This window comes from Salvelinus fontinalis, chromosome 24 (genome assembly GCF_029448725.1).
Source record: "Salvelinus fontinalis isolate EN_2023a chromosome 24, ASM2944872v1, whole genome shotgun sequence".
Classification (NCBI taxonomy): Eukaryota; Metazoa; Chordata; class Actinopteri; order Salmoniformes; family Salmonidae; genus Salvelinus; species Salvelinus fontinalis.
In genome coordinates, this window is record NC_074688.1 from 24194074 (window position 1) to 24200073 (window position 6000).

Consider the following 6000-nt stretch of genomic DNA (forward strand, 5'->3'; position numbering starts at 1 on the left):
TCTGTCAGGACAAAATTCACCCAACCTATTGTGGGAAGCTTGTGGAAGGCTACCCAAAATGTTTGACCCAAGTGAAACAATTTAAAGGCAATGCTACCAAATACTAATTCAGTGCATGTAATCTTCTGACCCACTGGGAATGTGATGAAAGAAATAAAAGCTGGAATAAATAATTCTCTCTCTACTATTATTCTGACATTTCACATTCTTAAAATAAATTGGTGATCCTAACTGACCTAAGACAGGGAATTTTTACTAGGATTAAATGTCAGGAATTGTGAAAAACTGAGTTTAAATGTATTTGGCTAAGGTGAATGTAAACTACTGACTTCAACTGTTTGTCCTTGATGGTTGTCAAAGCATTGTGTCCTTTGGCCCTCCCAGGTGATGTAGCGATCCATAAGCTGGTTTCCAACCATGAGCTGGTCTGGAGGTTGGCCCAGTCCTACCACTCCAGTGTGAGTCCTAGCAGTCCTGATGCCACCCCACCAGCAGGGTCCAAGGAGATGCCCCCCACCACCTGCTCCATTGTCCCCTCCCCTGGTTTGGGACGCCATGTGGGTCGCAGCCCCTTCCCTGCCCCCTACAGCTCCTCCACGCCCCTGGGCTCAGACACTCTCCCAGAGTCAGGTACCTTTGGCAGCCATCTGGTGGGCAACCGCATCCAGGTGGCCTGGGACTCTGAGCCGGGGGGTGGGAGCCCCAACCTGGGCTCATTAGACAACTGGGGCCACCCCCGGCCTAGTCATACTCAGCCTGTCATCTCGTCTGCCTGCACCTTCACCACTCCATCCCTAGGCCCCTCCTCCTGGGTGGTGGGTCCTACCCCAGAGGACAGCGCTCTGAAACAGGAGCTCCATCGCAGTGGCCGCTCCCTGCAGGGCAACTGGCTGGCCTGCTGGCAGTATGAGATCGGTCTCAAACAGCAGGATCCCCACTTCGACATCCACCAGATCTGCCAGCATAGCTTCCTGGACCATTCGGGCATGGCTAAGTGTTTGGCTCCGCTTGCTGGGGAGAACTACTTCCTGTCTGGTAGCACGGACAAAACAGTGAAGCTGTGGCGTCTCTATAACCACGGCGACGTCACGCGGGAGGTGGAGCCAAGGCTGACCTACACGGATCATAAGAAGTCTGTGTTCTATGTTGGCCAACTGGAGGCGCTCCAGGAGGTGGTCAGCTGTGATGGCACCGTGCACCTCTGGGACCAGTTCACAGGTCAGTGGGGAGGAGACGTGTTGAGTTGATTCTCTGCTTCTGTTTTGTTGGAGTACACAGAATGTTTTTCATTTAACGGAGTGATTTTATTTTAATTCCACTACATATTTAATTATAATAAGAAATTAGGTAAATAAAATGTGAAAGCTTCCGAACATACATAATATATTGGGAAATAAAGCTCTCCTCTTCCTGTGTGTGTCCAGGTGAACAGATCTGCTCCTATGAGGCCCTGGATGGGAAGATCCCCATCACAGCAGTGACCACCATGCCTGCTCCTCACTGTAGTGTAGTGTTTGGCAGTGCAGACTCTCCTCCGTTTCATCGACCCAGGCCTGCAGGTACCTACCAAACCCAGAGAAAAACTACCCTGCTCACTCCCCTATTTAGTCTCCAACCTTTTTATGCTAATCTAGTGGTCTGGTCAAAAGTAGTGCACTATGTAAGGGATAGGGTGCCATTTGGGGCGGTACCATGCTTTTCTAATTTATTATCCCATGTTATTTATCAGTGTAATGGAATAGAATAGCTTTTTCCTATTGCTTCTAATCTTCCTATTCTTGGCCTGCCTGACATGCCAGAGTCAATGCTCTTCCCTTAAATATAGAACATAAATATAATTTATATACAGTGCCAGTCAAACGTTTGGACACACCTACTCACTAATTGCTGATTGAATTTATAATTGCTGCAGTTAATTGCTGATTTCTGAGGCTGGCAACTCTAATGATCTTATCCTCCGCAGCAGAGCTAACGGCTGGCGTACCACAACGTGAGTGCCGGTCTGATCCGCTACCTGGCCTTGAGCCCTGGAGGACGCACCTTGGCTACAGGCTTCTCCTCTGGCTTCATCGTGCTGCTAGACGCACGCACAGGCCTGGTGCTGAGAGGCTGGCCCGCTCACGAGGGAGACATCCTGCAGATTAAGAGGTGTTTGTGTGTGTGTGTGTGTGTGTGTGTGTGTGTGTGTGGGGGGGGGGGTTGTGTAGGTGTGTGTTCAGTGTCTGCACGTGCATGTTTTTGGTAATTTCACACTGACTATTGCTAGAGCAGTGGTTTCAAATCAATACGGATTCATGTTCCCGTTGGATAGTGATTTTTTTTACTGTGGTTAGCTATTGGATTTCACCAGCGGCATAAACAATGGATATGAGGGATATAAAGTGAACCTTGTCTCCTAGCATTGACTGCTCCCACTCTCTCACACAGTCAGTTATTTGGCCTGTAGAGCTTTGTTACATAATGGGCCTTTTCCCATCAACATGTTTCTACTGCTAGACATGCTGGCTTGCCTCCCAAATGCCACTCTATTCTCTCCCTTTGGGCCCTGGTCAGAAGTAGTGCACTATACAGGGAATAGGATGCCATTTCAGACGCAGTCACTATCTCTGGCCAGTCAGTCCTTCACATGTTCCTCTCAGGGGAGTATGTAGGGCTCTAAAATGTTCAGCAGTCAGTCAGCTGATAAACACCAGGCAGAGTTGCAGCTTACTGTTTTATTCTGCTATTCCATATTGGTGGTGGTGGTGGTGAAATTTTATCGTGAGTCAAGTGACAGTTGTACCCAGAGGGTTTGTTCAGAAGTAGTCAACAAAGCACTAAAGCTGAGCAAACTTGACTTAACCCTGATTGGTGGGGTCAAGGATTGTGTCTCTGGCTTTAGAGGCTCAAGTTCAGGTAAATATGGACAGGAGTTACTCATTAGAAAGGCTATACTGAGTCTCACTGGTCCATCCAGAAATGACCTAGACTCCTCATTGCTGTAATATTTATGGATTACTCTGTCAGTTCTCCCATGTTTGAGGTGCGCCACTGAAGATTGTATCCCCTATCATCGTCAAGCCTATCGCCAACTTTTTTAATCTGTCTCTTCTTTCTGGGGAGGTTCCCATTGCTTGGAAGGCAGCCACGGTTTGTCCTTTATTTAAAGGGGGAGATAAAGCTGATCCTTACAGTTAAAGGCCTATTTCTATTTTGCCCTGTTCATCACAAGTGTTGGAAAAACTTGTAAATAATCAACTGACTGGCTTTCTTGATGTCTAGTATTCTCTCAGGTATGCAATCTAGTTTCCGCTCGGGTTATGGATGTGTCACTGCAACCTTAAAGGTCCTCAATGATGTCACCATTGCCCTTGATTCTAAGCAATGTTGTGCTGCTATTTTTATTGACTTGGCCAAAGCTTTTGATACGGTAGACCATTCCATTCTTGTGGGTCGGCTAAGGATTATTTGTCTCTCATGAGGGGTCTTTGGCCTGGTTTGCTAACTACCTCTCTCAAAGAGTGCAGTGTATAAAGTCATAAAATCTGCTGTCTCAGCCACTGCCTGTCACCAGAGGTGTACCCCAATGTTCGATCCTTGGCGTACGCTCTTCTCAATTTACATCAAGAATGTAGCTCAGACAGTAGGAAGCTCTCTCATCCATTTATATGCAGATGATACAGTCTTATACTCAGCTGGCCCCTCCCTGGATGTTGTGTTAAATGCTCTACAACAAAGCTTTCTCAGTGTCCAACAAGCTTTCTCTGCCCATAACCTTGTTTCTGAACACCTCCAAAACAAAGGTAATGTGGTTTGGTAAGAAGAATGACCCTCTCCCCACAGGTGTGACTACTACCTCTGAGGGTTTGGAGCTTGAGGTAGTCACCTCATACAAGTACTTGGGAGTATGGCTAGACGGTACACTGTCCTTCTCTCAGCACATATCAAAGCATCAGGCTAAAGTTAAATCTAGGCTTGGTTTCTTCTATCGTAATCGCACCTCTTTCACCCCAATTGCAAAACTAACCCTGATTCAGATGACCATCCTACCCATGCTAGATTACGGAGACATAATTTATAGATCGTCAGGTAAGGGTGCTTTCGAGCGACTAGATGTTCTTTACCATTCGGCCATCAGATTTGCCACCAATGCTCCTTATAGGACACATCACTGCACTGGATACTCCTCTGTATTCAAAGACTCAATCATGGACACTTACTGACAGTTGTGGCTGCTTTGTGTGATGTATTATTGTCTCTACCTTCTTGCCCTTTGTGCGGTTTGTACCATGTTTTGTACTACTACCATGTTGTGTTTCTTCCATGTTGTTGTGTTGCTACCTTGCTGTGTTGTCATGTGTTGCTGCCTTGCTATGTTGTTGTCTTAGGTCTCTCTTTATGGAGTGTTGTGTTTTCTCTCATGTCGTGATGTGTGTTTTGTCCTATATTTATATTATATTTATTTATTATTTTTAATCCCAGCCCACGTCTCCGCAGGAGGCCTTTTGCCTGTTGGTAGGCCATCATTATAAATAAGAATTTGTTCTAAACTGACTAGTTAAATAGGTTAAATGAAATAAAAAAATGTGTAATGTCCTGGCAAAGAATATACAAGTGGTCTTTTTAATCCAGTTATGTCAGGGTGAGCGCATGGGTGTGTGGGTGTGAGCGTGGGTTGGTGTGGGTGTTTGTGAGTGTAAACACACATAATGCTCTCTGACTGTGGTCTCCTGTGTGTTTTGCGGGCTGCTGAGGGAAACCTGGTCATCAGTTTGTACACTGACCACACTCTGACTGTGTGGAAAGACCTGGAGCACAAGCCCCTCCACCAGTACAAGTGACCCTCCAACCCGGTCCATGCCTTCAACCTGTACGGGTCAGAGTTCATGGCGGGCACCGTGGCCAACAAGATAAGGGTGTACTCCATGATGAACATCTCTGCCAGCCCAGCCAGCAGCACCAAGCTCAGCTTGGAGAACCTTCGTGGAACCCTCACCAGCCTTGCTGTGCTACCCACCAAGAGGCTCCTGCTGCTGGGTTCAGATAATGGGGCCATCAGGCTGCTAGCTTAGGGGCTAACGTATAACAAACTGCCTCAGCTAGCTATAGACTCTGCTGTTGACTTTTGCTGAAGGTGTCCTATTCCTATAGCGTGTTGCCTGTATCCTGAGCCTCTCTCCGCTCCTCCCCGTGTGGGATCGAGGCTAGACTCGCTGATGAGGCAAGTGGTGAGGTCCTCAAAACGTGTTTTTACTATGGAGAGAGAGGACTACTTAAAGACTACTTATATGAGCCTCAAACTGAGAGGACTTTGCCCGTCAGCTCTGCTATAGTCAACGACCAAAATAAAGATGAAGTTTTGCATCACTCATTCGAGGATAGGTCTACCGTATGGGGCAACTAAACACTTGATTATGACTTTTATCATTTATCTATACATCCTATATTATGAATAAGATTCTTATCCTTGACTCGGTCAATATTATTTTCAAAAGGAACTGCTCAGGAAGGTGGAGCATGGCTCTGATGTAGTGTTGGTACTTTCCAAATAGATGCATACCTTTCAACCAACACCAAAAAGACTGATTCACATTTCACACACCCACACCTGTCATTATCTCCCTGACATTAGATCACACCATGTATCAGATGCACTGAATAACTATGCTGTATTTCTAGATGAGAAAAAGTCTGTTTTCCATGTCTTTCTAAAGAAGTAATGCTTTATCTCACCGTACATTGTTTCTAAATTGTAAAAAATAAACCAACACAAGACCATTTGATTTTACAAGTTTTAATGCATCTACTTAATGCAGACAAGCTGAAGACTTGACAAGAGGGATGGCAGAGTCACGATGTGATTCTTCAACCTGTAACTGCTGTGTGCCAAGGTCACATGGTCAGATCCTACTGCACAATAAGGAGCGCCATTTATCAAGCTATTCTCGATCACATTTTAAGATTATTTTACAATTTAATGGTTTAATATTAGCGTTGTTAACATTTCTTTTGAATAATTCT

At 45.7% G+C, this 6000-nt stretch overlaps 1 pseudogene; it reads left to right on the forward strand.

Annotated features, from left to right (window-relative positions):
• The window catches only part of LOC129822494 (WD repeat-containing protein 81-like), a 32439-nt pseudogene extending 26672 nt beyond the window's left edge, over window positions 1–5767 (forward strand).
• The last annotated feature ends 233 nt before the right edge of the window (window positions 5768–6000 follow it).